The sequence below is a fragment of the Mirounga leonina genome, unplaced genomic scaffold, assembly GCF_011800145.1.
Source record: "Mirounga leonina isolate KUSES-001 unplaced genomic scaffold, KU_Mleo_1.0 Mir_101595, whole genome shotgun sequence".
NCBI lineage: Eukaryota > Metazoa > Chordata > Mammalia > Carnivora > Phocidae > Mirounga > Mirounga leonina.
In genome coordinates this window covers 14,464,534-14,489,819 of record NW_023270158.1, presented here as the reverse complement: position 1 = coordinate 14,489,819, position 25,286 = coordinate 14,464,534, and the positions used below count along the sequence as shown (strand labels likewise).

At 36.7% G+C, this 25,286-nt stretch overlaps 1 protein-coding gene and 2 non-coding genes across 3 annotated transcripts in view; 2 read left to right on the top strand and 1 right to left on the bottom strand.

The window, feature by feature from the left end:
* Positions 1 to 25,286, bottom strand: part of IL1RAPL1 (interleukin 1 receptor accessory protein like 1) — a 1,375,052-nt gene that overhangs the window by 512,581 nt on the left and 837,185 nt on the right. The gene's annotated exons all lie outside the window — the stretch shown is intronic.
* Positions 8,789 to 8,868, top strand: LOC118008096. The gene has a single exon (XR_004678574.1). It is a non-coding gene; the product is annotated as a small nucleolar RNA U2-19 (small nucleolar RNA).
* Positions 9,048 to 9,117, top strand: LOC118008093. The gene has a single exon (XR_004678573.1). It is a non-coding gene; the product is annotated as a small nucleolar RNA U2-30 (small nucleolar RNA).

Sequence of the window (25,286 nt, the reverse complement as noted above, 5' to 3'; positions counted from 1 at the left end):
TTTATTACAGTGTATTGCTATTATAATTGTTCTTTTCTATTATTAGTTACTGTTGTTGGTCTCATACCATGCCTCACTTATAAATTAAACTTCATCAAAGGTATGTATTTATAGGAAAAAACAGTATATATAAGGCTTGGTACTATCCACAGTTTTACACATCCCCTGAGGGTATTGGAATATATCCCCCATGGATAAGAGGGGGACTACTGTATACTAAAATCCACTAAATTATACACTTTAAACTGCTTAAAATAGTGAATTTTATGTTATGTGATTCTGAGTAAAAGTCCAAATGCACTCATGGACCCAACATATAAATTAAAATAATAATTAATGAGTACCTTTCAAATCTTCCCCCACCCACCATTTCCTGGCAACCACTAATCAATTTTCTGTCTTGGATATTTCATACAAATGGTATCATACAATAGCTGGTCTTTCGTGACTTGCTTCTTTCACTTAGCATGATGTTTTTAAGGTTTATCCATGGTGTAGCATGCAGTAGTACTCCATTCCCTGTAAGGTTTAATGAAATAACTATCGAATTACATAGATAATTCTCAAAAAAGAGTCATCAAAACCAAAGCACAATTACTGACTTTCATTTTTCTTTCTAGATATGGATTATCATATACAAAATATTAGGGAAACATCAGAATTTACATGAATAGAGGATTAAACTGTATCAGTAACAATTCTCGTGGATAAATTTGGAGAAATGGGCAATAGTTGGCATAAAAAAATATGCCCACATCATCTTGTATTAAAGAGGGCACGTATTGAATGGAGCACTGGGTGTTATATACAAACAATGAATCATGGAACACTACATCAAAAACTAATGATGTAATGTAGGGTGATTAACATAACATAATAAAATAAAATTAAAAAGATATATGCCCACTATGAAAACAGGTATTGCTTCACATGACCAGCCCCTAAAAATAAGTGAAATGAGCCTAACTGGAATCACAGGAATGTACATATTAATATGATATAGATAAAGAGATAAAGATGAAAAAAATAAAATATATCAGTTCAAAATCTATACAGAAAAAGTGATTAAGGAGTGAAGGGAATTGAGAAGTCTCTAAGTTTCAGTATAAAAAAAATATATTAGAATGATCAAGTTCTCCTTAAGTATAAAAAAATTATCTTACCTGTGATAATGAAAGATCTGCAATTATTTAAATGTCATTTTTCTAAACACCTCCGCATAAAATTATTATAAAATATATTTTAAGAATCACAACACATATGAATAATAAGCTCATATACATTAGTTGTCATAAACTTCATTTATATATAAAAGTAAATAAAGAAGGAAGCAAAATCATTTGTGAAATGAAATGGCACAGAACCCTACAGAGTTTCCACAATTGCCACTGTAAAAATACATTAAATTATTACACAAGATGATCATATCCTGGGCGATATGTTTAATAAGGAATGAAAAAGAGAAAAAAGAAAAAAAAACCTGCTGAACATTACAAGATTAGGGAAATCTCTTTTAAAAATACAAACAGTCAGGGCACCTGGGTGGCTCAGTTGGTTGAGTGTCAGACTCTTGGTTTCAGCTCAGGTCACAATCTCACAGTCATGAGATGGAGCCCTGCATCAGGCTCCCCGCTCAGTGGGGAGTCTGCTTCTCTCCTCCCTCTCCCTCTGACTCTCTCCTCCCCACCCCTCTCTCTCTCAAATAAATAAATACACCTTTAAAAAATACAAATAGTCAATATTCTCACTGAAATACTCAACCCAATTAGTTATTAAATAATATAAAATTAAAAGAATATTGGGGGTTCACTTTGTCTTTATAAGTTTTGCCAAGATTAAAAAAAATGGTAATACCTAGTGTTGTAAATAGGTTTTCTCTTGCAAAATATGAAGGACTATAAATTGGTAAAGACTTTTTGGAAGACAGTTTGGAAATCTTATTTAAAAAATTAAATAGACATGACTTTTTATCCAGAAATTATACTTTGAGAAATTATTTCTAAAAATATCACCTCAGGCACTTCCATGTTTTGTAGATAACAAGGTGAAAAGTGAGTAAACACTACACAAGAAAAGCACAAAAGAACTCCCCATTTGCATTCTGTTGCTTACATCTTCTCCAAGGGTTATTTTAATTTCACAAAATGAATGTATATATTTAAGTTTAAAACTGGCAAATGGAAGATATGAATACACATAAAACTGTGAGCTTAGAAAATTAGAAATTCAATTACTTACCTTACCTGATAGACAGTGTATTTTCACATGGTTACATACAGAGAGAAACAAAGTCTGAAATTTTACAAATAGATGTTATAGATAGATGTGTTCCCCCACCCAAATAACAATTTGGGGTAATTTTTTTGGAAGGAGGAGCGGTAGAGCAATAGTTTACCATATAAGCAAGACAATATATTCAGTCTTTAAATATAAAAGGCTTATCTACCATTTCCTTATGATATATATAATGCAAATTATACATATAATTCTAATCTTGTTTTCTGCATCCAACTAATTGATTACACCCAAATTAAAGGAATATTGTAAATCTAGGATACATTATAAGGATAAGTTATCTTTACATACTTTTATAGTAGTTTGGTTGATTTAGACGTCCTGGTATCATGTGCATGTTTTTGCTTGCCTTGTGTTTATATTTTTCTACATAAAGTTATCATATGCAATCTTCTACAAAAAAAAATCACATCAAATGTGCAAATATGATATGGCTTGATATTCATCATAGCATTATTTAAAATACAAAATAGAAAAAGAAAGAAGGTATGTCATAGGAAATTGAATTAATTAATTAAATAAATTATGGTATATAGTTGAAAAGGATGATGTCTACTTATATTAATATGGAAATATGTCCACATTATGTTATTAAAGTACACGAATGGATAAAAGAAAGCATATAAAATATTGTTAGCAAGATATATGAAAGGATATTTGTCTAAATGCAAATAGTAGTCACCTCTGTGGTGTGGGATTTTAGGTGATTTTTATTTTGTGCTTTAATCTATTCATTTTCGGTGGGTACTATCATCCCATGAGCGCAGAAATTAGTTCCTGAGGGGCAAACAAATCTTGGCTATTACAAGAGTTTATGGCATTCTAAAAGCCACCCTATATAAACAGATATACCACATATCTATGGTTTTAAAATCTCATGGAGGGGTTGGTTAAAATCTGAACCTTTCTAAAAAGGATGGGCAACACTTTGATCATACCCTGGGCGAGCCGGCGGGGGAGCGGGAGAGGCGGGTGCGGGCGGCGGAGCGGCCGCCGTGGCCGCGGGTGGCGTGGTGACCACGACCGCCTCGGGAAAGCGCATCCGGAAGAACCACGCCTGCGAGATGGGCGGCAAGGCCTTCCGCGACGTCTACCACCCGAACCGACACAAGCTGTCGCACTGGGACGAGAAGCCCTACCAGTGCCCGGTGCGCCAGCGGCGCTTCAAGCCAAGGACCGCATGAGCTACCACGTGCGCTCACATGACGGCGCTGTGCACAAGCCCTACCACTGCTCCCACTGTGGCAGGAGCTTCTCCCGGCCGGATCCCCTCAACACTCACGTCACACAAGTGCACTCAACAGAACGGCCCTTCAAATGTGAGAAATGTGAGGCAGCTTTTGCTACGAAGGACCGACTGCGGGCGCAGCCAGTCCGACCCGAGGAGGAGGTGCCATGTCACGTGTGTGGCAAGATGCTGAGCTCGGCTTATATTTCCGACCCCATGACGGTGCACAGCCAAGGCCCTCACCACGTCTGTGAGCTCTGCAACAAAGGTACCGGTGAGGTCTGTCCTATGGCGGTGGCGGCGGCAGTGGTGACAGCCCCCCCCACAGCTGTGGGCTCCCTCTTGGGGGCCGAGGGGGTGCCCGTGAGCTCTCAGCCACTTCCCTCCCAGCCCCGAAGCTGTGGCCCTGGCCACGTCATCGTGTTCCTGTGTCCCCTGCATGTTCCCCACCCTTCACCCCCTCCTTTTGCGTGGACCCCATTACAATAAATGTTAAATAAAAACCTGTCTCTGAAAAAAAAAAAAATTTCACCATGAATGATAAAAGTAGGCAAAAATGTAGTATGGCTTAAAAAGGTAACACCTTTGCAGGTAGATAAGGTATTTCTATGTCTTAGAATATTCATTAAAATCCTTTAAAAATCTATTTACATTGAGGGGCGCCTGGGTGGTTCAGTTGGTTGAGCGACTGACTGCCTTCGGCTCAGGTCATGATCCTGGAGTCCCGGGATCGAGTCCCGCATCGGGCTCCCTGCTCGGCAGCGAGTCTGCTTCTCCCTCTGATCCTCCTCCCTCTCATGCTCTCTGTCTCTCATTCTCTCTCTCTCAAATAAATAAATAAAATCTTAAAAAAAAATCTATTTACATTGATCCAGATTCCTTTTCCGTAAACTTGAGGTCTAAATGATGTCCTAGAAAAACTGTACCAGGCAGAATTAAACAGGCAAGGAAGAATTTATGAAAGGCAACTGCATTAGGGGAGAGAGACAGAACTCAACTCCACCAAAACAAAAGGTGAGAGAGATTTTAAGCACTGGGATGAGCTAGTAGAAAAGTACTGGAGGACATTGGGGCAGGGGAATGGTCAATGGGATTAGGCTATGTGCGTTTGCTAATTGACACACTTATCTATCAAAGTTAGACTCCTACTCCCACAAAGAGACTAGAAAGAGGGCACCTTAGTTTCCTTGATGATTACATATCAAAGAGAAGGCTCCCAAGTCTTTGAGAAAGACACCTCTGAGACGTAAAACTGGCAAGAGCCTGGGAGATGATTTATACCTCAGAGGGGCAGGAAAGAATTGAAAACTTCAAATTTTCTAAAGTTAAAGCTCTAAGAACACGGAGGTGAGGGGCCTATAACGATGAAGAAATCTGTCTAAAGTTAACCAAGCTGAGGGAACATTAAGGCTGTCTTCATCAATAAGCATTCTGAAAAGTGCTTTCATTTATGAGGCCCCTAAGTTACCTTGTGGTTTTCTAAAATTACTTTTTATTGTTATCCTACAGCTAAAATTAATGCAACACCCCAGAGTGACTCCAAAAAGAGCAGTTAAGTTCTCGTTATATATATATATATAACCTGAGGGGTAAAAAACTCTATAATTTTTAAAAAGTGACAATGGATATTGGTGAATTAAAATTGGAAGTAAAATATTTTAAACCTTAAAAAACAGCATATGCACATTTAAGGGGGCTCCTTCTAATTTCCACGACTGATGACTTGTTGTGGTAGTTAGTATTCAGCATAATATTCCTTATTAGGAAGACTTAACTTTTCCTTTTCTTCTCTTTCCTTATCCATCAAACGCTGTGCTACTCTTTCATTTTTTTTTTTTTTATTTATTTTTTTTTTGAAGAGGGAGAGAGAGTGTGGCGGGGAGTGGGTGCAGAGGGAAAGGGAGTGAGAATTTCAAGCAGGTTCCACACTGAGCAGGGAGCCCGACTTGGGGCTTGATCTCATGACCCTGAGATCATGACCTGAGCTGAAACCAAAAGTCAGATGCTTAACTGACTGAGCCACCCAGGTGCCCCAACTACTCTTTGTAATTAAGATAAAAGTAGCAAAAGTGGTGTAACATTTGTAGAAGAAAATTGCAGAGAATGTGAGTGTTGAAGAGATTTTCTCCTATTTGATCATCTAATGTGTAATTTATAATTTTATTAATGCTTTAGACATATGCTTACATGATGTGAAACAAAATATCAAAAGACAAGGAATGATATTTTCTTGATTGCAAGCAGATAACTGAATAATTGTGTGCTGGTAATTATGGGCTGGTATGTTCACCACTGAGAACCATGGGGAGTGTGAAGTACCTTTTTTTTATGTGTGTCCTGCAGCAAAATTAAATCTACTGGACAAAATAATCATTAGCATATCTTGAAAAATCTTGGGGTTCTATCTAGTTCTTAGCTCACTATAGCTATTTATTTGCAATATTCTATATGCTTTTTTTTTTATCAACATGGCCTTAAATTGAGAAAAGGAAAATGTGAATATTTTGAAGTTACAGTGGTGAAGCACATTCAGTCAGACTTCACACACTGTAAAATCTGAATACTCAAATGCAAAATTGCTGAAAACAGCATCTCAAGGCTTCAGGACAGTTCATTATGGCAGGCTCTGCTGCCAATGTGATCTTGAAGGCCACAGATAAAGTGCATTGTGGTGTATTTTAAGACTGCATCATAACTAAGTGCTCCTGCTGTGTTTGTGGCTTCCAGAAAAGTTATTAACAGCACTCTGTCAGATAATTAGAAACATAGATCATGCAGATATTTCTTTTAATTTGCTAGAATCCATACCCTAGTATAGTTGTTCTATTTTCTTGATATTTGGGGATGGCATTTTTAGTATAAAATTTATATGTCTAACATCTGGCTAGTGTGCAAATCTACACATTTACCAAGAGTTTCCCCTCTGATCTCTTTCAAGCCTTAGCTGTCAAGAAATGAAATTATAGAGTATATACATATACATACACGAGATGCAAATGTGGAAGGTATGAATTAGATATATATACAAATACACATTTTACTTATCATGTAGATACAGAACACTATATATATATATATCTATATATATATCTCTCTGTGTGTGTGTGTGTGTGTGTGTATATACACACAGAGAGAGCAAGCGAGCAAGCATTCTGTAAGTCATACCATAAATTTAATATAGAAATCCAGACCAATCACCCTTCCATAAATTGTTCCTTTGGACATTAAATACACTTAAAGCCTAACAAAGATTTGTATGTCCTAGTAGAAAAGTCAATCTGTGGTTTCCTAAAATCACAGGTGTCTGAGGTTTCTGAGTACACATTATCTCCCCAAAACAATGTTTTCCTTGATGGTTTTTGTCTGCTTGGAAACATATCTACCCCTAATGGAGAAGAGCAGTGCCTGTACTCCTTAAAGGCTGTCCACCTGGTAGGAGAATTATTATCTCATAAAATGTTCTCACCACTTTCGTCCTTTGCTACAGTGACTGCTCTCTAACATTTCTTATTTTTCGTATCTGAGACAAGGGCTGGGCATATGGGTGGTAAGGGGACCACAGGGAGCTTGTGGTATTTTCACTATTCCATGTTCGCAATATACCCAACTACAAATATTTGGAACAAAATGACTACGTGTATCTCTCCCCAAGCCCTAGGCAAATATGCATTTAAAGCTATGGCTTAAAAAACAGTCAAATCTTTACTTAGATGTTAAAAGACAAGTCTTTGTGTAAATAAATGACTGATACAAGGTTCATTTCCATTTCTGAGGAACATACAGACAATAGTTTTGAGCATTACAACACTAAAGTGGAGTCTAGGGATGTGTTTGGGATTCTTTGATAAATAGTCTGATTAGGTCCAAAGAGGTTAGATTTGGAGAAACAAGAAAGTAACTCAACTGATAGCTGAAGAAGAGAAAAGAGGTTCATTTTTCTTCATCTCTCTTCCCTGGCTTCCTTTGCTTTTTATTTTCAGAAGTGCTATCATTGAAAATGCCTCCAGGGTGTAAAAGGAATAGAGGAAAAGGAAGGGATTGGGTAGAAATTCCAGATACCAGTGAACTTTGAGGCAAAGAGACAGAAAGAACAGATGGAAATACCAAGATACAGAAGGAGGGAAGGAAGTTAACAAAGTTCTTCTCAAGTGGTTATTTGTAAGCACTGCTTGTATTTTAAAATGAAAATGTTATATTGTCAAGATTCTATCGCTTTTGAAATTCATTCAGTGGCTGTGAATTCAGGGCCTGCTGTGTGTCAGGCTCTGCGGATCCTGTCCTCAGGTCCACGGAGGCACACAGACTCTACGTCCTTGCTACTCGGCACATGCTTTGGGGACTGCAGCACTGGCATCACCCTGACTCAGAATTTGCATTTTTACAAGATCTCCTTTTAATTCCTATGCACACCGAACATCTGAGAAACACTACTTTAAATATATGACTATAAAAGTGTGTGAAACAGACGTGCCTTGACACTATGAGAACACAAAAAGGGGAGCCACTTATTTTGAGGACTAAAGAAAGACTTCACCTGGAAGGTATACATTAGACCTGAAGAATGCACTGAAGTTGATCAAGTGAATGTCTATGGTGAGGGTGGACAGTGATCTGGGCAGAAGGAATACTCCTTGGTGTATGATCAAGAAAATTTAGTTTGGCTGGACGATAAAGCAGAATACAGCAAACAGATGGATGATGGTGGGGGGAGGAGTGTGAGGTAAGTGAGGACTAATGATTGCTGGGTTGACAAAAACCAACTAAGGATTTGGGACTTTATCCTTTGAGTAATGTGGAGTGAGTTACTGATGGTTTTTAAGCATATGGTTTTCACAATGTGGAGAATAGTTTTGAGGCAGGAGAGGTGGCAGCAGAAAGATGCCCTGATGTTAGTACATAGGACCCAGTTTCTTCAGGCCTGGGGTTGTGTAAATTGTATCTTAACTATTTCTTTGTTTCAGAAATACAGAAGAAATCAGTATAGTCCTTAAAGAGTCTTAGATTATTTTTACTCATTTTTGTGGTCTAGAATGGAAATATTTTCCTTTCAACAAAGCAAAAATCAGTAGTTGTTTGTGTGATCATTTTTCTAGTCTGTTTGGCCTGGAGAGAGGCCACTATTTGCTCTTCTATGCTCAGCTTCAAGGCAGCAAGAGATGAAAGTCATAGCTACATAGAGGACATAGTGGAACTTCTAAATGAATTTAGTTTAGTCTTCCAGATTTAAAATGTTTAATTCTCTGAGATCTGTTTCTTACCAACTTAGATCAATGATGAAAATAGCCAACTCTGAGCATCAAAACACCTGCCAGGCTACCTGATGCATGATCTTCATCGTTCTGAGAAGTAAAAGTAATTTAAAACAATAAAGGCTTATGTCTGGGATTCTGAATGCATGAGTGTGAGTGTGAGTGTGTATGTATATGCATGTGTATTTATAAAATTGACACTGGATAACTGAGGACTTGCTGATGGACAAATGATATGGGAGGATATGTGTGTGTATGATAGACTAATCAGTTCTGAGCAGTGATAAAAAGGTTTCACTATAGACCTTTATAACTATGAAGATTTCTACACTTGAACTGAACTTAGAATAAAATAAAATAAAATATTTAAGATCATTTTCAATACAATTTTCACAATATTTTATGCAATCCCTGCTGCAAACCTTTAAACTCAGCTTGAATCATCTACAAACACATACTTCCCAGAGCATAAAACTGTCACAAACTCCAAGGCCTACTTAAAGCCTGCCCTGAGGGAAGTGAGCACTACTGCCAATACTCAGACACACCACAACCTCCAATAAATTTTACTTCATTCTAGACTTGAATTTCTAGGAAAGGACCTTATTTTTGTACCTTAGTCCTTTCCCTATTAATTCTTTGTTGACCTCTTGGATCTCTGATCCCAGTTCACACCTATCAACATATATTTTAGACAAGAAAACTCAGGCTCCGCTCAGGCTCCATGGAGCCCAACCACCATAGGGAGCAAGTGAGTCAAGGCAGTGATAACATCTCCATGTTCCATACAAATGGGAAATATGAGGAAATGTTTCTTACATTTTAGTAATCCTGATTCTTCATACAAGGGCAATGATATGCAAATTCTTTATTTATTTTGTTATAAAAGAGTATTTTTTAAGAGTAGTTTTAGGTTCACAACAAAACTGCGGGGAAGGTACAGAGATTCCCTATATCTCCCTCCCCACTACATGCACAGACTACCCCCCCCACCATCATCAACATCCCCCACAAGAGTTGCATACTTGTTACAGTTGATGAATCTACACTGACACATCACAATCACCCAAAGTCCATAGTGTACCTTAGGGTTCACTTGGTGTTAATACATTCTGAGTTTGGAAAATGTATGACATAGTGTCATACAGAGTATATTCACTGTCCTAAAACTCCTGTGCTCTGTCTATTCATCTCTCATTCCCCCACCCTTAATCCTGGCAACCGCTGTTTTTTTCTGTCTTCATAGTTTTGCCTTTTCCAAAATGTCATATAGATGGAATCATACAGTATTTAGCCTTTTCAGACTGGCTTCTTTCACTTACTGATATGCATTTCAGTTTCCTCCATGTCTTTTTGTGGCTTGATAGATCATTTCTTTCTAGAACTGAATAATATCCCATTGTCTGACTGTACCACAGTTTATTTATCCATTCACCTACTGAAGGATGTCTTGGTTGCTTCTGATTTTTGGCAATTATGAATAAGGCTGGTATAATATCTGTGTACAGGTTTTTATGCGGACAAAAGTTTTCAACTCCTCTGGGTAAATACTAGGGAGCACAATTGCTGGGTCATATGGTAAAAGTATGTTTAGTTTTATAAGAAATCATCAATTGTCTTCCAAAGTGCCTCTACCATTTTGCATTTGATCCTACCAGCAATCAGTGAGAATTCCAGTGCCTCCACACCCTCGCCAGCACCTGGTGTTAGTGTTCCAGATTTTGGCCATTCTGATAAATATGTAGTGGTATCTCACTATCCTTTTTAATTTGCATTTCTCTGATGACTTTTATGTGGTACATCTTTTCATATGCTTATTTGCCATCTGTACATCTTCTCTGGTGAGATGTCTATTAAAATCTTGGGCCCATTTTTAATCAGGTTGTTTGTTTTCTTATTGTTTAGTTTTAGGAGTTCTTTGTATATTTCAGATAACATTTCTTTGTTAGATATATCTTTTGCAAATATTTTCCCCTAATTTATGACTCGTCCTCTTATTCTCTTGACATTACTCTTCTCAGAGGAGAATTTTTAGTTTTAATGATGTCTAGCTTATCAATTCTTTGTTTTCATGGATCATACCTTTGGTGTTTTAGCTGAAAAGTCATCACCAAATCCAAGGTCATCTAGGTTTTCTCCAATGTTATTCTCTAGGAGTTTTACAGTTTTGCATTTTACATACATGCTTGTGATACATTTTGAGTTAATTTTTGTGAAGGATTTAAGTTTTATGTCTAGATTCATCTTTGCCTATGGATGTCTAGTTGTTCCAACACCATCTGTTGAGAGGACTAACTTTATTCCATTGTATAGGCTTTTGTTCTTTTGTCAAAGATCAGTTGACTCTATTTATCTGGGTCTATTTCTGGGATCTCTATTCTGTTCCATTCATCTATTTGTTCTTTCACCAGTGTCTTGATTACTGTAGTTTATAGTAAATACTGAAGTCCTATAGTATCAGTCCTTTAGTTTTGTTCTTCCTCCTCAATATTATGTTGGGTCTTTTAATCCTGTTTTTTTTTTTTTTTAAGTTTCCCAAAACCCAGTTGTCAAAGATGCCATCCTGTCCTCTTATATCAAATACAAATTTTATTTTAGGAACTCAGATAAGTTTAAAGATAGACACAAAAGAGTTTTCCCAATTGATGTTTTCCAAAATTATATGTGAATTCAATTTTGAGTACACTAATGTTCCTAGTTCTCTGTAGTTATACTTAGATTAAACTGCTAGAAGAGTATGGCAGGACAAAGAATATATACACATATGTAACCAATCCTACTGCTGGAGCACACAAAGCCATACTGAGATACTGAGTTTGGCTATTTGTTTTGAGTTTTTAAGAAAAGAGAGCATGGTTTCATTGTCATCTCAATCGTTATCTTTAATAACCACAGCTAACATAAAAAATAGTGGCTATGTAGGTCTTTTAAATACCTTACACATATTAATTGATTTAATCTTCACAATGATCCTATGATGAAGATATGATTGCCCTCGCTTTTCAGATTAAGAAACAAAGTCAAAGCATAGTTAAATAATTTCCCCAAGGTCACATAGCTATTAGGTAGCAGAGCTGTTATTGATCAGCCTTGAAAATGTGAGTGACTAATTCAGAGTGGAAAGGTTTAGGAGATTTTTAAAATCAAGGAGGTTTGGGTCCAAAACTGGACTTTAAGGATTAAAGTACAAACTCTTGGGCATAGTGATTAAATTCTGTTAACTTCAATTTGTTCATCCATAAAGTAGAAACCATATCCCCCACTAATAGGTTCCTGGGAAGATGAAAAGAGGTAAGGATGTGAATATGCTTACCATTGGTCCAGAGGCACAGAATGGCCTCAAGAGAGTTTAACTGCTTTACATTTCCAATAAAATCTCTGTTGGTTGTAGCAATCAGCATTGCTACATAAACTATGCTCTCTAGATGAACTTAGTTCAATTCTTTACATGTCAAATAGGTAACAATATTTTCAGTAAAATTTTCAGTAAAATTTTCACATGTATTATGTACACTCTGGCTCATTAGACTGAATGTACTGAATCACAAGATAATCATCAGGAAAAACAATGGTGGCTGTGAACAGCAGAAATAAATATAAATGTAGCTGGTTAAGGGAAGGAGAGGTGAATGCCTGTTGGATTCAGTAATTGTCCTTAACTCTAGAAGGCTAAATCATACTAGGGGGGATGGCTGACTGTAACTCAGGGATGCTCTTAAGGACTAAAGTGGCAGGCATTTCCCACCTACTGCTCATATATTAAGGGCTGCCATAATCTCATTCATGGAGGAACGAAGCCTGGAAACCTGGGCCTATAAAGATGACAATATTAAGTTGCCCCATTCCCACACAAAGCAGTGGGCCCCCCTTCTGCCCTGACTGGTTGAGGTTTTTGGTTTTTATTCTCTGCATCCAGAACCTTCCCTGTTAACTGTCATTTTCTTTTGTCCAGTGCACCACAGCCAAACTCAGATTTTCTAGTTTTCTGTGTTCTTCTTTCTTCTGTGTCCCACAACTTCTCTCATACGTATTCATTGAGTTGATTGTTTTTGGAAAGTGGAAAATCACTGTATGTCCCCTCTCCCTTGTTCCAGCAGTTTTAAGCCCCCTATCTCCCTGGGTTAAAGGAACAGTATGAAGGAATGAAAAGAGGTTGGGCCAGTTACTGGGAGACATGGGCTTTATGACTTACAGCCCCAGTTGTACGTCTTACTACCAGTGTGACAAAGTTACTTACCCTCTGAGGAGTTCAAATTCCTTGTATATAAAATGGGAGAATAATTGTACCTGTGTCACTGGATGGTTGTAAGGACTATTTAAACGAGTTGACTGATGTAAGGTGCTTAGAACAGGGCCTGGCACTCAGAAAGCTACTATTATTATTAGTGCAATTCTTTTTCAAAATCTTCACATCCTGACTAAATGAAACTCCTCTCATGCACATCTCATTCATTAGAGAGTCCTCACTGGTTTTTTATTCCCATATCCCTTATAATGTTTACCCAAGCTCTGTGATCCTAGAAAACAGCAAATTTAAGAAACTCCCCCCTCCTTTATTGTTCCAGGCAACAGCTTACTGTAAAAAATCCACCCTTCCCCTTATAATTTGGATAAAACGCATGGATGTTCCTTTGTTTACCTATGACAAGGCCAGACACAGACCCTCCAAATTCCTATTTTTGCTTCATAAATGATTAGCTGAACTGCTGTCCCCACTGATCAGCCAGAACAAAATGCTTATTAGCCATAATTTCGGTAAGATTCTCTTCTTCCTTCAGGCCCCCAACTTTGACCTACCCTCATCCTGAGCCAGCATATAGCCATTCCTTAATAGGCTTTCCACAGAAGAGGCTGGCCTCAGGGTAGAACTTTCTCTGATGTGCTATCCCATCATGCCACTCCTGTTCACCATTTCCCCACACCCTGTTCTTGCTAGCTTCGTTTTCTTCTCCCTATAAAAGAAAAACTCTTTTGCCTAAATCCTGAGATGTTTGCAGATCTTATATTCAGAATGCTCTCCCTATTGCAATAGTCCTCCTCCTATAGCAATAGTCCCCCTCTTTGCAATAATCCATCTAAATAAAGTCCTTAAAAGTTTAGTTTAAAAAATTTTTTTTGACACCTCCATGTCCAAATTCCTGCTCTCCTTGAAGGAGGACTTCAAATTCCATGTGTGCAGGAAACTTTCCATGACCATCCCAGAATTCCCACCGCCATTTATGATCCATCTCTTGTATACTGAACTTTTTATTTTACATTCTATTATGTGCATAATTTATCTCTTCTGCTTGATGATAACTGCCCCAGGAGATCTCTGCCTAACTCATTCTTTGATTTATCACAGTGCTTAGCATATTACACAAATAAGAACTTGGTCTTTATAAAGTGAATGAAGAATGGACTTGGTACATCTACAGAATCTATCAAATGGCAGTAGATGGTAAAATGCAGCAACAAACAGGGGACTCTAAGCTATTATGTCTTCTATGATACAGTTAAAATCAGGTAAAATACACAAAGTGTAAGGAATGATGCACACAGTAGGCATTTAATAAGTGCTAGTTTTCATCATCATCATCATCATTAGAATCCTCTTTTCATCTGCATTAAAGAGATGTTCTCTTAATAGACAGCACCCAACTTACATAATTATTATGGATGAAATTGACCAGGGAATATTAATTGCTTTTTTCTTCCTTATATAATATTTTTTGAAATATAATTTTACTATGGTTTGTATCACACTAATGAAAACTGACTGGCAGTTGTGGTGTCAAACAACCCCTCGATACAAGGATAGATGTGTAGCTAACTTATTGCTGCTTTTTCATTTTGTTGTTCCTTTATATGCCAGAGGGAGGAAACAAGATTTTCTTGAGAGTCTATTACATGCTATGTCCTGTACTAGAGGTCCCTAAATATAATTCAACTCTCAATACAATTTTACGTGGACCAAAGAAAGTCACTCCAAGAAGTTAACTTGCCCCTGGTATCATTTTAGGGGGGAAAAAAACCTGGTTTAGATTAGTACCTGCACATTTAATAAGTGTTTCTTGAAAGAATGGATAATGGTTTATTGGCTTTTGGAGATTTCTGCTCTTTCAAGAAGGGCTGGCTGCCCTCCCCCACACTATGAAGAGATATGCCATTCAGAAAACTTGCTAAAATCAGAAGTGTTTTTTTTTAAAGATTTTATTTATTTATTCATGAGACACACACAGAGAGAGAGAGAGAGAGAGAGAGAGAGAGAGAGAGAGAGAGAGAGGCAGAGGGAGAAGCAGGCTCCCCGCTGAGCAGGGAGCCCAATGCGGGACTCGATCCCAGGACTCTGGGATCATGACCTGAGCCGAAGGCAGACGCTTAGCCGTCTGAGCCACCCAGGCGCCCAGAAGAGTGTTAAGTTTTCATATTTTATTGCATTAGAAAGGTTTTTTTAAAGATTTTTTTTGAGGAAGGGGCACAAATTTTTATTAGACAAGATAACAAGACAGTGTTTACATATCTATTAGTTACCATAATTTTTATTTTTATTTTTATTTATTTTTTATTTTTTTGAAAAGATTTTATTTATTTATTTGAGAGAGAGAGAATGAGAGACAGAGAGCACGAGAGGGAAGAGGGTCAGAAAGAGAAGCAGACCCCCCGCCGAGCAGGGAGCCCGATGTGGGACTCGATCCCAGGACTCCAGGATCATGACCTGAGCCGAAGGCAGTTGCTTAACCAACTGAGCCACCCAGGCGCCCATAGTTACCATAATTTTTAAAGGGTTGCAAAAAATACTCAGAGAATGAACAGAGTTAGAATTTGACAACCCAAAAGACTGTGCTATAAACAATGCTATAAATGAAAACTTTCTGTTGAAATAATATAAAAGATTTTTATTTATTTTTTGACACAGAGAGACACATCGAGATAGGGAACACAAGCAGGGGGAGTGGGAGAGGGAGAAGCAGGCTGCCCGCTGAGCAGGGAGCCCGATGCGGGGCTCGACCCCAGGACCCTGGGATCATGACCTGAGCCAAAGGCAGACGCTTAATGACTGAGCCACCCAGGCCCCCCGCATTAGAAAGTTTTAACCCTGGAAGGAGCCACAGAGTTCCCTGGGATACAAATTAGGGTTAGGATATTTGCCTAACCCAGGTTAGAAGAAGGACCATAACTTGAAGTCACCTCACTCAAATCCACACTCTTTCCACTATATGGCAATCCCTCACAAAATTTATAAAATCCTCTCCTTATCATTTTCTGGACATTTGAGTTGTTTCAAGTACTATACACTTAACAGATAATACTGCAAAGAGCTTAATAACAATTGCTTCCCTCCACCCCTCCCTTTATCTCTCTCTCTCCCTCTCTCTAAAATTAATGCTTAGGAAACACTCTCTCCTCAAGGAGATCAGGGATATTTTTCCTTTTCATGTTGTCTCCCCCTTTTCTGCCTCCATTGTCATATTTATTTATTTATTTTTCTATAATTCTCTTCTTTTTTGGGTGTGTGTGTGTGTCTTCTGTTAGTGTTAGTTTTCCAAGCTGTCTTGGTATTCTATTTATTTTTGCACATTGTAGTACTTTGTGAATATTCCAATTTTAAAATACTCTGCTATGTGTTTTATAAATGAACTGCCACACCCCGATGTTTGTAAGAGCATTATCAACAATAGCTAAATTATAGAAAGATCCAAATGTCCATTGACTCATGAATGGATCAAGAAGTTATGGTATATAATATACAATGGATTATTACTTAGCCATGAAAAAGAATGAAATCTTGCCATTTGCAATGACATGGATGGAGCTAGAGAGTATTATGCTAAGTGAAGTCAATCAGAGAAAGACAAATACTATATGATTTCAATCATATGTGGAATTTAAGAAACAAAATATGAACATGGGGGGGAAAAGAGAGAGGCAAACCATAAAACAGACTCTTAACTATAGAGAACAAAGGTTGCTAGAGGGGAGGCAGGTGGATAGGCTAAATGGGTGATGGGTAGTAAGGAGGGCACTTGTTATGATGAACACTGGGTGTTGTATGAAAGTGATGAATCAGTAATTTTACTCCTGAAACTAATATTACACTATATGTAAACTAACTGGAATTTAAATAGAAATTTGAAATTTAAAAAAGCAGAAAAAAATATAAACAAATCACCAGACTATACAAGCTTTTAAAAACACTTGACCTTATATAAGGAAAATTATGTTGTGCTGACTTGAAAATAATATAATTTGAATTACTGTGAAGAAATAACAGCTATTATAATTCATTAGGATTATTACACATTAATTTGAGAATAATGAATATACTAAGAATTTTAAACAAAATAGTTACATTTTGAATTATTTTATGCATAAGCTGAAAGTCCTAAAATAATTACTTATATAACAGGTTTATGATTAAGACTAAAAGAACATTTGGCGGAGTTATTTACAATAGAATACATTCCTATAATACATACCCAATTTAGCTTTTGTTTATTCAACTTTTCAAGACATTCATCTTCTACTATGTGCTAAACAATGCAGAATTACTGATAAAACCAAAATAAACAAGATGAAGTTTTACTTCACGTAAGTTAGAAGCCACTGAAAAAGAGTGTCAATAAATCCCAATAGCCAAATTAGCACAGAAGCAATGTGACCTCTAGGGAAGAAGGGACTGTCCTGATCTAGGAGGAAAGCACTGAAGGCTGACAGGTGGAGATGGGTTTTTGAGCCACACCTTGAAAGACAGGTAGACTCTGAACAGGCAGAGATCTGGTGGGTTTGCAAAGCAGATGGAAAATAAAAAGTATAGGAAGAAGCATTTGGACAGGAAAGTGGGAGGTGTATAGCTTAGCAGTTTCCCTTTTAGGTCTTTCATGACTTGACAATAAACATCTCTTTTATTCAGATGGCCTTCTATCAGCAAAATGTGCCTAACTGTGTTACTTAGGATAAGGCTAGCTGCTATAAAAATAAACCTCATGATTTCAGTGGTTTAACTTACAGGATGGTTATTTCTCACTCCCAGAAGCATGCAATGAGTGTCCTTCTGGTCGGTAATCAGCTTTCCCCCCATGATGTGATTTAGAGACCAGGGCTCCTTCCCTCCACTGGAGCCTAGGTATTCTCTGCCTCTAAGCAATTACTGGGGGAAGAACGGGAGAAAGAATACTCATTTCCTTACTACTTTGGCTCAGAAGTGACAGTTCCTTCTTCTCCTTGCATTTATTGGTGAGAACTAGTCATGTGGCTCTACCAGAAGCAATAGGGGCTAGGAGATACAAAGTTAACCCTTGGACAACACAGGTTTGAACTGCACATATCTACTTACACACAGTTTTTATGGTAAAGTACTATAAATATACTTTTTCTTCCTCGTGATTTTCTTAATATTTTTTTCTCAAGCTTATTGTATTGTAATAATATGGTATATAATACATATAACATACAAATATGTGCTAGTTGGCACTTTATGTTACTGGTAAGGCTTTTGGTCAACAGTAGGCTGTTAGTAGTTAAGATTCTGGGGAGTCAGAAGTTACCAGCAAATTTTGGACTGTACAGGAGGTCAGCCTACTGAATGGAAAAAGATCTTTGCAAATGATATATCTAATAAGGACTTAATATTCAAAATATATAAAGAACTTACACAACTCAATACCCAAAATACAAATAATCCAGTTAAAAATGGGCAAAGGACCTGATTAGACGTTTTTCCAAAGAAGACATAAAGAAGGCCAATAGATACATGATAAGATGCTCAACATCACCAGTTCAACAGAAATGCAAACCAAAACCACAATGAGATATCACCTCACACCTGTCAGAATAGCTAAAATCAAACACACACACACACACACACACACACACAAAACAAGTAAGTGTTGGTGAGAATGTGGAAAAAGGGAGACCTCACACAAATAAACTGGTGCAGTCACAATGGAAAACAGTATGGAGGTTAATTATCTTAAAAAATTAAGAAGATAATTCCCATATGATTCAGTAATTTCACTACTGGATATTTACCTAAACAAAACAAAAACACTAATTCAACACTAATTCAAAAAGATAATATGTAACCCTATGGTTACTGCAGCCCTATTTACAACAGCCAAGATATGGAAGCAGCCCAAGTGTCCATCCAAAGATGAATGGATAAAAAAGATGTAGTATACATACACAATGAAATAGTACTCATCCATAAACAGAATGAAATCTTGCCTTTGCAACAATGTGGATGGACCTACAGGGTATAATGCTAAATGAAGTAAGTTAGAGAAAGACACATACCATATAATTTAACTCATGTGGAAGTTAAGAAACAAAACAAACAAAACAAGAGATGACAAAAAAACCAAACTCATAAATATAGAGAACAAACGTGTGGTTGCCAGAGGGGGGGGTGTGGTGGGTGGGGGATGGATAAACAGATAAAGGGGATTAAGAACACACTTATCGTGATGAACAGTGAGTAATGCATAGAAGTGTTGAATCACTACATTGTACACCTGAAATGAATATAACACTGTAGGTTAATTATATTTAAAAAAAGAAAGCAGTAAAAAAAGTAATGCATAGAAGTATTGAATCACTATATTGTACACCTGAAATGAATATAACACTGTAGGTTAATTATATTAAAAAAAAGAAAGCAGTAAAAAGGAAATCCTTGACTCCAGGCTGTTTTTACCAAAGAAATACAATTTAAAAAACCCCACAAACATTACAGGCAAATTTGTGACTACGCAGGAGGCCGGCACCCCTAATGCCTGCAGTGTTCAAGGGGTAACTACAGTTCCGGGCTGAGCAGCTGCTGCCCAGCAAGAGCTCTATATTACACTAAGGAAAGAAGAGTCTACTCTGCCACACCCACCCACTAAAGAACTGTGTGGCAAAGTAGAGAAACACATATATGAAAACATATCTGAGATTCCAATTAAGGGTATACTTGACATGTTGATATCGCAGAGTTTCACCTATATTGATAACTATGACTCCAAGAGCTGCAGTGAAGTGGAAACCTTAATCTTAACCTACTAGAGGGGAATTGCTGAAATACTCTGTCATTATCCTCAAGGACTCTGGTTATACACCAGAAAAAAAGTAGCACAAATCAAAAAAAAAATTCTCAGATTAAATTTGACTTTATCAATGCCCAGAAATCATTTGAATAAGAATAACGTCACTATAGATGTTTTTAAATTAAACAAATGAACAAAAAACATGTCAATGTTAGGATTCTTATGAATTAGAAATGTAGGGTCCAAGTTGAACTTCTGAGGAAGGAAAATTCTGCCAAATTTGTATTTTGGAATTTAACTGTATTTCACATATAAAAATGGCCTCTCTGGTTTTTATTTTATCTCTCTGGAAAATCACCTTTTCTTAACATCTTTGTTATCCTTAAAGCATTTTGTCCTTTGCACACCTCGCATTCTACTCTATACCTTGTCCGTGAATAATCCCATTCACTGTTACAGGTTCAAGCATCATATGTGTGCAGATTAATCTCAAATTCTTAACATCTTCCAGGGCCATATTTCCAGTTGCATCCTGAAACCCTCTAACAGACAAAGCCAACATTAAGAAACCTTAACTGCCACTTCCTGGGCATACAATCTAGTAGCCTATCCAAAATCCATTCCCCAACACCCGCTTCCTAGCCATCCTTGCTATCTTGATATTGTTTACCTTACTCCAGGTCCTCATGTGCTTCATGAGGAGGCTGAGGACCTTTTAAGTCAAGGGTTGATCAGGAATGGTCAAAGCCAGTCATATTGATGGTGATCTTAGCCCTGTTTCTAGTGAATGGTTTATTCATGGGCAATTTTAAACAATGGGATGGTGGTTGAAAGTCTGCTCTGGGAACTTCTGGGAAAACTGTCCCTGCTTTTGTTTAGGGAATACAGTATGGACCAATTCTTTTTCTGTTTGTAGACATCGGGGTCTTCATGTGATGCCATTTGGGAAGCCAGCCTATGAGGTCAAGTCATTTGCTGAGAAGAGCAGAGAGAAAAGATTAAAAAAAAAAAATGTCCTTGATAATGTCATTGTAGCTGCTGAATTACCCATCCTGGGCCTTATCTACTTCTGGAATTCTTATTAGAAAACATATTATGTGTCTTTGTTACTTAAGTCATTAGTTACTTGGACTAAAACAAAAAACAACTAATACACTCTTCAAACAGGCTCATCTTGAAATCCTTCAAAATTCAAATCCTCCAAACAAAAACTCGGCCCCTACTCCATGAACACTCACATGTAACTAATCTCATTATTTTGTCCTACCACCTTTGTATGTCTCAAATCTGTTCTCTCTTCTTCAAACTCACTGTCTTTTGTCTTTGTTTCAGCCTCTTGTTGTCTGCCATCAAAAACAGTGACACTTTATTTGGGGTAAAGAACCTCTTTACTCTGTTATTTGCAACCTATACTTTGAACAGCACCTGTGTAGAAAGTATCTATAACTTCTTCACTGCATTTAAAATAACAAATGCAGATCTTACAACTATAGAGCACATTCATTTATATGTTTGTAAGTAGCTTGCATAAGTATACAAGTGTTGCTCTGAATGTAATTCTATTTCTTACAAAATGTTTATCAAATGATTTTGTTGAATCAAAAAAAAAGCACATGAAAAGGCAGGTCAACACTATTGAGTTTATTTAACTCATAGAGAAATTAGATTAATATAAAAGGATCTAATTATATACCCCAAGTGGAAAACATCATCAAAACTATTTCATTATATTCGTACTAAGCTATTTTGCTTTAATCTAATTTTAGCAATGTCATAGCCAACCAGTAAATAGTAAATAGCTTACTACCTCTTTGCTGCCCCCCGTAACACATTGCTTTCATATTAATGGATATTTTTCACACCTCTGCTACTTCATTCCTTTCATGTTTGGTGTTGACAAGTGCTACTGGTTTCATTATTCTGAAAGGGTTATATGATTAACTAGCTAAATAGCACCATAGCAACAATATCTAAGTAGAAACATTCTGTTTTCAGGTTGTATTTTTAATCGGGACTCATAAAAGTTGATGCATAGAAGAAACATGACATGTTCGTGACATTTAGAAGCCACGATTTCCCTTAAAAAGTTTAAAATGCATTTTTACTTTTTAAAAAAAGGACATATGTTTCAGTGTCATTCTTTCATCCTTAATTTGACAGAGCAAAACTCAATTTTAAAAAAAGCTCAGCATGTGCTTTGTGATCGTAAGTGATATACTGAAAACCAAACATTTTAAATAAATATTAGAAATCACAACACTTAGAAGGCAGGGCATAGAGATAGCAGCATTTATATTCATGTTCAGAGTATGTGTCGAGGTTTAATGACTAAAGCAAATGCGTCCTTCAAAAGATGGCAGTATGGAAACAGCATAATTTTCTAATGGAACATTAACAATAAGTGCTCATTAAAAGTTCCAAACTTTTCTGTTGACACCATAACACAGCACTGACTACAGATAGTACTTCTATATTTAACATAATACCTCTTAAATGTTAATTTGTATTTTTTTACTTCTCTAATAAACACATTGTACTGTATCATTTGAAACAAAGTCTATGATATTCATAATGAATCTATGATACTGTTTATATTCCAATAAGTCCTGGGTGATATACTGGGGTAGAACCCTATCCTAACCCAACAGATGATTAAGAAATAAATAGTAAGATCTTTAGTTAAAGCACAGCGTAAGCTCTTTCTTTATATCTTACACAGAATTCATAAAATGTCTTTAATTTACATATTCATGTTGAACTGTCCATTTATAATTCACTGGATTTTTTAGGTCTTCCAGATGGAACAACAGATGCTAACATAATGACTAAAAGCGTTGGTCAAGCATTTTAAGAAATGGAAACATTAATTCCTCTTATGCAAAAGCCATATATTTTGACATGAATAAAACCAACTCTATTTCCATGCAGTTTTTTCATAGGTAGTTTTTAAAAATTCTTCTAAATATGTTATTATACAATGTCTGCATCAATTGCAAGTTACTTTGCAAGAGTTACCTCTTGATTTTATCAGGAAAGACTTCAAAATTATAGGAAAGACAAGTTAAAACCCTGGAATATTGTATACCTAGAGGACCTGTTCATAGTGCAAAAATAATAAAAGCTCTTCCAAATAGGTAAAACTTTTTGAAAATAAACATTCATCACTCAAAATCTTATTATGTAATTATGAAACTGTCATATCAAACCCTAATATTTTGATTTTCTCAACTGCTTCCTGTTTTTTAAACTATAAAATATCTTTGAAAGATATGAGTACTAAAATAATTAGCAATGAAAAATCACTGGCGTCTCCATGACCTTCCTCCAGCTTGTCTATGCCTAAACATACCTCAGAGGGGAATCTATCAATTTTTTCATAATTGCTTTTTTTAATTTAAATTTTTATTTTTTTAAAGATTTTGTATAAATTCAAGTTAGTTAACATATACTGTATTATTAGTTTCAGGGATAGAATTTAGCGATTCATCACTTGCATATAATACCCAGTGCTCCCCTCCCCTCCAGTAACCCTGTTTGTCCCCTATAGTTAAGAGAGTTTAAAAGCCTTCAAATAAGATAGCACCAGCGATCTCTCCCAGTACTGAGCAATGAGTTTTCAGGAACCACTGTCAAATGCTAAACTCAGAGAGCTATAAATGTAATCTCACTTGACCAGAAAAGAAGATGAGATGAGGAGAAAGTAAACATTCTGCCATGTATGCAGTAAACAATTAAAAAACAAAACCCCACCTAAATCATGATGAAACCTTTACTTGATGTATTTTTAGTGCAGTAACTTCTGGTTGCTCATCCATTACTCCGAATTTTCTCAATTCTTAACATCAATTATCATATGGTTTCACTTATTTGTGGAACATAAAGAATAGCATGGACATTAGGAGAAGGAAGGGAAAAATGAAGGGGGGAGAATCAGAGGGGGAGATGAACCATGAGAGACTATGGACCCTGAGAACAAGCTGAGGGTTTTAGATGGGGGGGGGGGGGATGGATTAGCTCAGTGATGGGCATTAAGGTGGGCACATATTGAATGGAGCACTGGGTGTTATACGCAAACAATCATGGAACACTACATCAAAAACTAATGATGTATTGTATGGTGACTAACATAACATAATAAAATTAAATTAAATTAAAAAAATCTTAACATCTGATTATATCATATCATAGTTTTTTAATCCAAATAATATTAATATTCTCAGTCCCTTGAACATTTCCTATTTTCTCCATCTATAATCATTAGTGCACTTTCTCCCACAGTCTCCACAAGCTCTTACTGTCCTTCTCAATTTGGTGTCTAGGAAAGAAGAAACATCAATTTGGGACTTCATTAAGAATAACACATAAAGTGAGTATGATAGGAAATTGGTGGTGGTTTTAATTTTTTTCCTCAGTTCTGTACACATGAAGCTGACAGAGTTCAGTTTATTAACAAAAACACCCATAGCGAAGTAGCAGTATGATCGTACTGCTTTTGCAGTAATTCAACTGTAGATACTATGTGTCATTGTTCACTTTAAAAAATAAGATAATAGGAATTTAATTAAACTAATATTGGGATGATATAATATCATTAAGTCTAGGAGGAACCTACTGCTTACACAGATCAACTTGGTTTTATTTATACAAATAAATTTCTTGCCACTTCATAAGCAACAATAAAATTAGGAATATAAGAGCTGTATATAAAATAGCCTTGATAATTCTCTAAAAGAAAAATATATATGTACATACACACATATAAGCATTATCACACTAAAACATCTAATTAATTTACTGAACCAGTAGAAAGTTTATCTTGCCCACTATTACATAAGTTTTAGTATCGACATTATATCCTAAGTTCAGTCTTCATATTTTAGAGTGTGCCTGGAGTAACGTACTAACTACAGTTTAGCATTGAGGGTACAGCCATCTTTATTCATAGTGCTTAGAGACTTAACTGCCATCAAATATGTTGGAATCCTTCTCAAGATCCTGGATCCTATTATATTTTATGCTTAAAGTTTTACTTTTAGATACGTAATCATCTATCTGCATCATTCTAGAGTTCATTTGCAGTCTCTGATTTGATGAGACTGGGAGGATGGAGAACACTGAGCAATAGGGGTGTCAGCTCGTCCTACGAAACCATCCACACCAGAGCTTCTGTACGGAAACCGGTGCGATATTGAGTTCTCAGTCAATTTTGGTGATGTCAAAACTAAAAGCAGGGGCGCCTGGGTGGCTCAGTCGTTAAGCGTCTGCCTTCGGCTCAGGTCGTGATCCCAGGGTCCTGGGATCGAGCCCCGCATCAGGCTCCCTGCTCAGCGGGCAGCCTGCTTCTCCCTCTCCCACTCCCCCTGCTTGTGTTCCCTCTCTCGCTGTGTCTCTCTCTGTCAAATAAATAAAATCTTTTTAAAAAAAAAAAAAACTAAAAGCAGTTATAAAATGCCAACATAATGGCTTGTGTTTCATAAGGTTTATGGAAAATCAATGCCTGTCAAACTA